Consider the following 9,719-nt stretch of genomic DNA (forward strand, 5'->3'; position numbering starts at 1 on the left):
AAAAGACAGCCTACACCCGCCGACAGTGTGGTTGAGAAGGAATCCTTGTCTTTATCAGTCGATGCGTTGAGTTCAAAGTTCAGAAAGTAATGTTGCACCTTCAGAAAAATTGAGTTTGGCCGCAACTGGAGAAAATTCGGGCCCCTTGTGCTGACTATTTTCTGAATGGAGTGAAGATATATTAAACAAAATACTGAGGTGCAAAGGGACTTTGGAGTCCTTTTGCGGGATTCCCAAAAGGTTAATTTGCAGGAGGATGAAGGCAAATGTGATGTTAGCATTCATGACAAGATGTCCAGGATAGAAAAGCAAGGATGTAAATTTGAAAACTTATAACATTTATAAAACCTTTCTTGGTATTTGTCATTATTAATCATTGATCTTATGAAGTGTGTGAGGGCTGGCATTTGTTGTCATATGCTTGTGGAGGGCGAGAATTAAATTGAATTGATTTTATTACCCTGATCCTTCACATAATGTGGTGTAAAAATCTTCACGTTACGTTTCCGTCTAAATGTGCAATTTGTAGTAATTTATAATAAATTGTATGTACCATGAGATTGGGACGGGTTATTGTTTTAGAATTGTGTATGTCTCGAAATGCCCACACCTTTTTGCAAACTGATTCAACGGTGCCTGATTTTCTTGGAATCGACGTTCATCATTAACCTATCTGTTCTGCGTGGGTGCAGATCCTGGCATTGGTTGTGTTCCGCATTTCCAGCCTATCTTTAAACTTCTCATTCCTTGTTGTCCCATTGCTTTCGTGCTAAATAGTTTTAATCATTCAGGCGGAGAACACTACTGAATAGAAATGGGTCATTTGGCTCAGCTAGTCCGTGACGAATAACCATGCGTCCTCGACCCATCGAACTGCATCCGGTCTGCTCGCATTTCACAGCCTTCATTATTGTGTACAATTCTTAGACAATAGACAATAGGTGCAGGAGTAGGCCATTCGGTCCTTCGAGCCAGCACCGCCATTCACTGTGATCAAGGCTGATCATCCACAATCAGTACCCCGTTCCTGCCTTCTCCCCAAATCCCTTGACTCCGCTATGTTTAAGAGCTCTATCTAACTCTTTCTTGATAGCATTCAGAAAATTGGCCTCCACTGCCTTCTGAGGCAGAGCATTCCATAGATCCACAACTCTCTGGGTGAAAAGTTTTTTCTTTAACTCCGTTCTAAATTGCCTACCCGTTATTCTTAAACTCCGGCCTCTGGTTCTGGACTCTCCCATCATCGGAAACATTTTTTCCTGCCTCTAGCGTGTCCAATCCCTTAATAATCTTATATGTTTCAATCAGATCCCCTCTCATCCTTCTGAATTCCAGTGTATACAAGCCCAGTCGCTCCAATCTTTCAACATATGACAGTCCCACCATTCCGGGAATTAACCTCGTGAACCTACGTTACACTCCCTCAATAGCAAGAATGTCCTTCCTCCAACTTGGAGACCAAAACTGAACACAATACTCCCGTTGTGGTCTTACCAGGGCCCTGTACAACTCCAGAAGGACCTCTTTGCCTCTATACTCAACTCCCCTATTCGTGAAGGCCAACGTGCCTTTAGCTTTCTTCACTGCCTGCTGTGCCTGCATGCTTACTTTCAGCGACTGATGAACAAGGGCACCTAGATCTCGTTGTACTTCCCCCTCTCCTAACGACACCGTTCAGACCGTAATCTTCTTTCTTGTTCTTGCCACCAAAGTGTATAACTTTACATATTATCCAGATTAAACTGCATCTGCCATGCATTTGCCCACTCACCCAACCTGTCCAAGTCACCTTCCGTTCTCCTAACATCCTCCTGACATTTCACACTGCCACCCGGCTTTGTGTCATCTGCAAATTTGCTAATGTTACTTTTAATCCCTTTATATAAATCATCCATGTATATTGTAAATAGCTGCGATCCCAGCACCGAGCCTTGCAGTGCCCCAGTAGTCACTGCCTGCCATTCTGAAAAGGACCCGTTAATCCCTACTCTTTCTTTCCTGTCTGCCAACCAATTTTCTATCCATGTAACTACCCCCAATACCATGTGCTCTAATTTTGCACACTAGTGCATGTGACAGGACCCTGTTCAGGCTGAAATCCTCAACAGCATCGCTGAGCACAGTGATCCTGGGATCCAAGTTCATAGCGCCTCGGATGAGGCTACATGGGTCGATAAGCTGAGTAAGAGGGCATATGGAATGCTTGCTCTTTTTCGTCGAGGCACTGAGTTCAAATGTCGAGGGTATGTAGCAACTTTATAAAACTCTGGTTAGGCCACATTTGGAGAATTGCGTAACGTTCTGGAGGCCTCACAAAAGGAATGGATGCTGAGCCCCCGGAGAGGGCGCAGAAGATGTTGAACCTGGTTTGGAGGGTATATGCTGTCACGAGAGGCTGCATAAACTTGGGTCGTTTTCTCTATAGCTTCCAGGGCAGAGGGAAGATCTGAAGGACGTTGGGAAGAGGCAGAGATAGATCAGACAGCGAGTACCTGTTTTTCATGGCGGAAATATCTCATAGCAAAGAGAAAGCAATGAAGGGCAGATAGAATAGACAGAGTAGACAGCGAGTATCTGTTCTCCATGGCTGAAATATTCAACAGCAGAGGGAAAGCATTGAAGGGGAAATGGGACAGTTAGGGTGGACAGTGAGTTCCTGTTCTCCATTGCTGAAATCTCTAATATCAGAGAGAGAGAGAGAACATTGAATGGGAAATGGGACAGATAGAGTGGACAGCGAGTTCCTGTTCTCCATTGCTGAAATCTCTAATATCAGAGAGAGAGAGAGAGAGAGAGAGAGAGAGAGAGAGAGCATTTCAAGGGACATGAGATAGCTGGAAGAGTGATGTGAGGGGCCAGTTTTGTACGTAGCGAGTGGTGGATGCCTAGAATGCGTTGCCTGGTCTCGGAGGAGAGGCTTTTGACGGACGTTTGGATCGGCACTCGAATGTAAGGAGGATGGAGGGATATGAGCATGGTGTAGGTAGGAAGTATTCGTGTCTGGCTGTTTTGGTTTGGTCTTTAGTTGGTTCGGCACAACATTGTGTGCCGAATGGCCTGTTCCTGCTCTGTACTGTTCTTTGGTCTAAGTTGCGGAACAGCGTGTGACTGATGGTTGTTGGTCAGTGGGAAAGTATCCGTCTGTCGTTGTCGATATCGTTACATAGTTCAGATCCTCCCGCCTTCCCTGGTGTGTATCTTCACCAATCATTGATCTCATCAGAGTGTGAGGGGTGACAGGTATCGCCATGGCTCTGTGTGCACAAGGTGCGGTGTGTGCTGTGGGATTTGTTCGGGTGATTGTTTGAGAACTGTGTACCTGTCGGAATGTGTGTGGGGTGGGATTGGAGGGAGGAGGTCTTGAAGATCATGAGGTGTGGCTGGCTGTCAAATTGTGATTCACGGTGTACTGAGGTAACCGGGTGCGTATTCCAAAACTGATGGCGGAGCTGGGGGCACGCAGAGAGAAATTATTGTATGTGGCATGGCTCGGAATGATGCAGGGGTTAACGTTTTAATCATCCCTCTTGTGCCTGCCGATGTCATGAATGGAAATTCAGTGTAATTGCAGCCTGGCCCGCGCTCCGGTTTCAAACGAATGTGTTTTTCTTGGAAATTATGTTGATCATTAACTTTTCCTGGCGGTGTGTGACTCACCCCAAAGACAACACTCCCTTTCTGAGGTGTGGGGCTCGAAACTGTTGACAGTACTCCAAGTGCGGCCTGACTAATGTCTCATCAAGGTTCAGCGTTACCTCCTGGCTCTGACCTTCTGTTCCACTTGAAATCAACGCCAACATTTCACCACAGACTCCGCCTGTGAATTAACCCTCTGCGAGTCTGGCAGGAGGACTCCGAAGACGGTTCTGTACCTGTGATGTTTGAATTCTCTTCCCATTCAGACAGTAGTCTGCTCTATTCTGCCTTTTACCAGGATGCATTATCATAAATTTCCCAACACTATTCCATCCGCCACTGTTTTGCCCCCATTCTACCAATTTTGTCCCGCTGCAACGGCATTATTTCGTATTTTTCGCAAACGTTGCCACAAGGCCGTCAATCCCCGATCTGAATCATCGACAAGCAACATAAAAAGTAGCGGTCTCAATGCCGACCCCTGAGGAACACCGCTAGACACCGGCGGCCAAACACAAACAGCCCCCTTTCTACCCACTCGCTGCCTCATGCCTATCAGCCAATCCTCTATCCATCCAGCTCAGTTGCTGTTACACCATAGACTTTATTCTTGTTAAGCAGCCTCATCTGAGGCAGCTTATCGCATGTTTTATTAAACTGAAATAAATGACATCCTCTGGCTCTCCTTTGCCCGTCCTTGTTATTTCCTCGAGGAATCTTAACAGGTTTCCCTATTCAGAAAGCAGGCTGACATTGTCTTCATTGATCTTTCGTGTCCAGGTACCCCGAAACGTCGTCCTCGATAATGAACTCCAACACGTTCCCAACCACTGAGGATAGGCTAACTGGGCGATAATTTCCTCTCTTTTCCCTTTCCCCCCTTCTTGAAGTGTGGACTGACATTTGCAAACTTCCTCTTCTCCTGCACCACGACCGTATCAAGTAATTCTTGAATGGTCACGAGCAATGCATCAGTTATCGCGTCATTGCAACCTCTCTCCGGACTCTGGGATGTAGTCCGTCTGGTCCAGGTGACGTACACACCGGATGACCTTTCGGTTTGCGTCACAGGTTCTCCTTCGTAATAGCAATGGCACGTTCTCCTCTGTCTCCTGATCCTCACCGACCACTGGCAGCTAGAGGCCTCCCCAGTGAAGACAACACAAAGTACCCATGCAGTTCATCTGCCATTTCCTTGCACCCCATTACTGCTTCACCAGCATCATTTTCCAATGATCCTACGTCAACCCTCACCTCTCTTTTACTGCTTATATATTTGAAAAAAACCTGATATCTTGCTTTATATAATTGTCTAGCCTGCCCTCGTATTTCATCTTTTCCCTTCTTATAGCTTTTTTTCAGTTGCCTTTTGTCGGATTTTAAATGCTTCCCAATCATCCAGCTTCCCACTCACGTTTGCCACCTTGCATGCCCTTTCCCTGGCTTGTATACAGTCGTTAGCCTCCCCCTGTCAGCCACGGTTGCCTACCCCTGCCACTTGCGAACTGCTGCTTCTGTGGGACATCGCGATCCCGCGCCTTGTGAACTATTTCCAGAAACTTCTGCCATCCCTGTTCCGACGTCATCCCGGCCACTCTTCCCCTCTCATTCATCTGGGCAAGCTCCTCTCTCCTGCCTCTGTAATTCCCTCTATTCCATTGCGATGCCGACACATGTGAGTTATGCCTCTCCCTCTCAAGCTGCAGTGTGAATTCCATCATATTATGACCACTGCCCCCTTAGGGTGTCTTTGCATTAAGCTGACTAATCAAATCTGGGTCACTACACAACACTCAATCTAAGATAGCCTTTCCCTGCGTAGGCTCATGAACAAGCTGCTCTCAAAAGCCACCACGTAGGCACTCAGCAAACTCCCCCTCTTCCGATCCGACACCAACTGGATTTTCCCAGTCGCCTCCCAGATTGCAGTCACCCATGACAACTGTGTCATTTCCCACATGACACGTCCTTTCCAGCACCATTTACAGTCTCAATCCCATATCCAGGCTGCTATTTGGAGGCCTATATATATGATTCCCATAATGGTTTTTCACCTTTGCCATTTCATATCTCCGCCCACAAAGAGTCAGCATTCTCTGATCTTATATCGCCACTTTTTAAAGATACAATTCCACCTTTTACCAACAGAATCACACCACTGCCTGTGCCGTCCTGCTTGAACTTTTGATACAAAGTCTATCCCTTCATGTTAAGCTCCCAACTATTCAGCCACGGCTCCGTGATGCCCACAATGTCACATCGAGCAATTTTAACTGAGCCACGAGTCCGTCCGCCCGAATGGGATTGCTGCGCGCGTTTAAATACAGCACCTTCAGTCCTGCATTCTCCGCCCGTTTGAGTTTTGCCTCTGTGGTCCAGTTTAACAGTTTGCTCTGTCTGCATCTGTGCCCAACCATTGGCCTGTCCTTCCGTACATTCACGTGACACCCGTCATCCACTTGCTGGCACATCCTCAGCTCTATTAGACTGGTTCCCGTCGCCCTGCCATACTAGTTTCAACCACTCCGAGCAGCTGCAGAAACATCTGCCCGCAGGAATATTTGTCCCCCTTTGATTCAAGTGCAACCCGTCACTTTTGTACAGAACCCCCTTGCCCCAGAAGAGGTGGCGACCTCATTTTGTTCCTATGCTCACTGCCGCGTGGAACAGGCAGCAACCCCGAGGTTACTACCATTGAGGTCCTGCTCTACGCCTCCTTCATCCCAGCCCCTGGCATATCACGCTTGCAGGGATAAGTTCCAGGTGGGAGATCAGTGGGGAGGGACGTGTGGACCAGGTCGTCGCGGAGGGAACGGTCCCTGCGAAAAGCAGAGAGGGGTAGAGAGGGAAAGATGTCCTTAGTGGTGGGGTCCTGTTGAAGGTGGCGGAAGTTGAGGAGGATAATATGTTGGATCCGGAGGCTGGTGGGGTGCTAGGTGAGGACAAGGGGGACACGGCCCCTGTTGTGGTGACGGGAGGATGGGGTGAGGGCTGAAGTGCGGGAAATGGAGGAGATGCGGGTGAGGGCATCATTGATGACGGCAGAAGGGAAACCACGATTCTTAAAGAAAGAGGACATCTGAGATGTCCTGGAATGGAAAGCCTCATCCTGGGAGCGGTGACGGAGGAACTGGGAATAGGGAATAGCATTTATGCATTTGGCAGGGTCGGAAGAGGTATAATCAAGGTAGTTATGGGAGTCAGTGGGTTTATAGAAGATGTCAGTGGACAGTCTATCTCCAGGGATGGAGACTGAGAGATCGAGAAAGGGGAGGGAATTGTCCAAGATGGACCAAGTGAATTTGTGGGCTGGGTGAAAATTAGAGGCAAAGTCAATGAAATTGATGAGCTCAGCTGAGAGTGTGTGAGGGAGGATAGGCAGGTGACAGAGAAGGGGAGCACTCGGATCGAAGATGTAGGGGAGAAGGAAGAAAGAGATAGTAAATGTATTTGCACCGTTAGAGATAAATACAGAGTAAGATGTGGAGAATTTCATAAATGCTTCTATTTTACTGTTGGGAGTATTGTATGAAATGTGGTTGAGCTTAGAGCATGGATTGATACCTGGAAATATGATGTTGTAGCTGTTAGTGAAACATGGTTGCAGGAGGGGTGTGATTTGCTGTGATCTGTCTGAGGGTATTTGGTGGGGACGTTCAGTCCAACCGACCGCCGGTACTGGAGCTTGCAGTTGAGAATTGTTTTGTGTGGTTGTGTTTGGGATCATAGATAGGGTTAAAGTGTCAGTACGTGCGCAGCGGCGGAATTATCAGTTTTGCCTTTGTCGATCTGTTCAGTGGAAATTCAGTGCCATCGCACCATTTCACACTGCAATGTTCCACACCTTCATTCATGTGTTTGATTAATCGTTTGTCATTCTGGGAATGTCTGTTTCTGCATATCGTGTCTGCGTGGGCGAACTTTTCTGGCAGCCGTTGTGCTCCGCGGTTCCAGCTCGTGTTTAACCTTCTCACAACTTGATGTCAATTTGCCCCTCTGTTTTGTTCTTGGAACCAGAGGGTCACAGAGCACCAGCGAACCGAAGCAGGCCCTTCGGCCCATCTAATCCTTGCTGAAAATGATCCGGACTCGACTCATCGACCTGCACCCGGACTATCGCCCTTTATAACGTGTCAACTAAATTATTAATTTGTTTTCCCGAACCGTCGAAATCACACCCGCATCCACCACTGCCGCTGGCAGACGCGGTTCAACACCATCTGAGTGAAGAAGTTCCACGTAACGTTGAGCTTCAACATTTCATCTTTCCCCTTTCCCCATGACACCTAGTCCTCCTCTCACCCCAACTCTGTGGCCAAACCTGCTTACATTTATTTTTGTATAGCTCTATCAACACTCCCCTCATTCCCTTTCTGGTGAATTCAACTCAAGTCGTGGCGACATCCTTGTAATTTGTCCCTGTATTCTTTATATCATATTGATACCCCCCCCCACCCCACCCCCCGTCGGTTGGTAGCCGGATTTCCACACGGTTCTCCCAATTCGACCTCACCACCTCCTTGTGTAACTTCAACATTGCACGGCACTCCTCCGCACAACATTTCAGCTGTTCCGACCAATTGTCTGTGTTTTGGACTCTCTCTGGGTTTCCATTCTGTTGTGTAGGGGTCGAATTTTATTATCGTCTGGTTTGTTAAGCTCCCCTTGTGTTTGTCACGTTTGTTCAATTTGGGGTAATTTAATTGGCAGGGCATTTTCAAGGTTTAGAGGGTTTGGGAATTATTGCTGCCTCTGTACACCTATGGTTTACAATTGTCATAAGAAGTCCCAGGACGCACTTCATATTGTAAGGACAGGCAGGCAGGCAGAGAGAGTGGCTCTATGGGTGTTATGAATCCCGACCGCCCGCCCCGTGTCAATCCCTAATGTAACCCAGAGTCTTCGCTGTCTCACCATTGAGGGATGGAGACAGAGAGACAATTGCCCATTGCGACGGGCGTGGGAAAGAAAGAGGGTACAGGGAGCGAGAGTGTCGGGCGAGGGGATGCAGGTGAGCTGAAATGATGGGGGATAGAGCGAGGAGGGGGTTGGAGGACGAGAGGGGAGCAGGAGCGGAATGAGAGTGGTAACGGGTAACATCAGATTAGGCAGATAGCAGCGGGAGGGGGAAGAAGGAGCGGGAGAAGAGTACGGGGATTGCAGCGTGGGGAGAGAGGGAATGGCAGCGAGGTTTTTAAAACATTCCTTCACTCAGTTCCCACTATTTTTGTTCAATTTTAGCCTCTTCTTTGGTTTTGATGTTGGCTTTCACTTCTCTTGTTAGCCACCCGTTGGACCAACTGTCCAGTGAACATAGAACATGGAGCATAGAACAATGCAGCACAGTACAGGCACTTCGGCCCACAATGTTGTACCGACCCTTATACACTGCTTCCCATGTGACCCTCCACCTTCAATTCCTCCATATACATGTCTAGCAGTCTCTTAAATTTCACTAGTGCATCTGACTCCACCACTGACTCAGGCAGTGCATTCCACGCACCAAACACTCTCAGAGTAAAAAACCTTCCTCTAATATCCCGCTTGAACTTTCCTCCCCTTACCTTCAAGCCATGTCCTCTTGTACTGAGCAGTGACGCCCTGGGGAAGAGGCACTGGCTGTCCACTCTATCTATTCATCTTAATATCTTGTACACCCCTATCATGTCTCCTCTCATCCTCCTTCTCTCCAGAGAGTAAAGCCCTAGCTCCCTTAATCTCTGGTCATATTCCATACTCTCTAATCCAGGCAGCCTCCTGGTAAATCTCCTCTGTACCCTTTCCAATGTTTCCACATCCTTCCTATTGTCAGGCGACCAGAACTGGACATAGCACTCCAAGTGTTCCCTGACCAGAGTTTTATAGAGCTGCATCATTTCCCCGCGACTCTTAAACTCTATCTCTCGACTTATGAAAGCTAACACCCCATAAGCTTTCTTAACTACCCTATTTACCTGTGAGGCAACTTTCAGGGATCTGTGGACAGGTACCCCCAGATTCCTTTGCTCCTTCACACTACCAAGTATCCTTTTGGAATACTTATTCCTCTTGGGATGCATATATCCTATGCCTTCGGAACTGCT

The sequence above is a fragment of the Hemitrygon akajei genome, unplaced genomic scaffold, assembly GCF_048418815.1.
Source record: "Hemitrygon akajei unplaced genomic scaffold, sHemAka1.3 Scf000075, whole genome shotgun sequence".
In the NCBI taxonomy this organism is placed as follows: Eukaryota; Metazoa; Chordata; class Chondrichthyes; order Myliobatiformes; family Dasyatidae; genus Hemitrygon; species Hemitrygon akajei.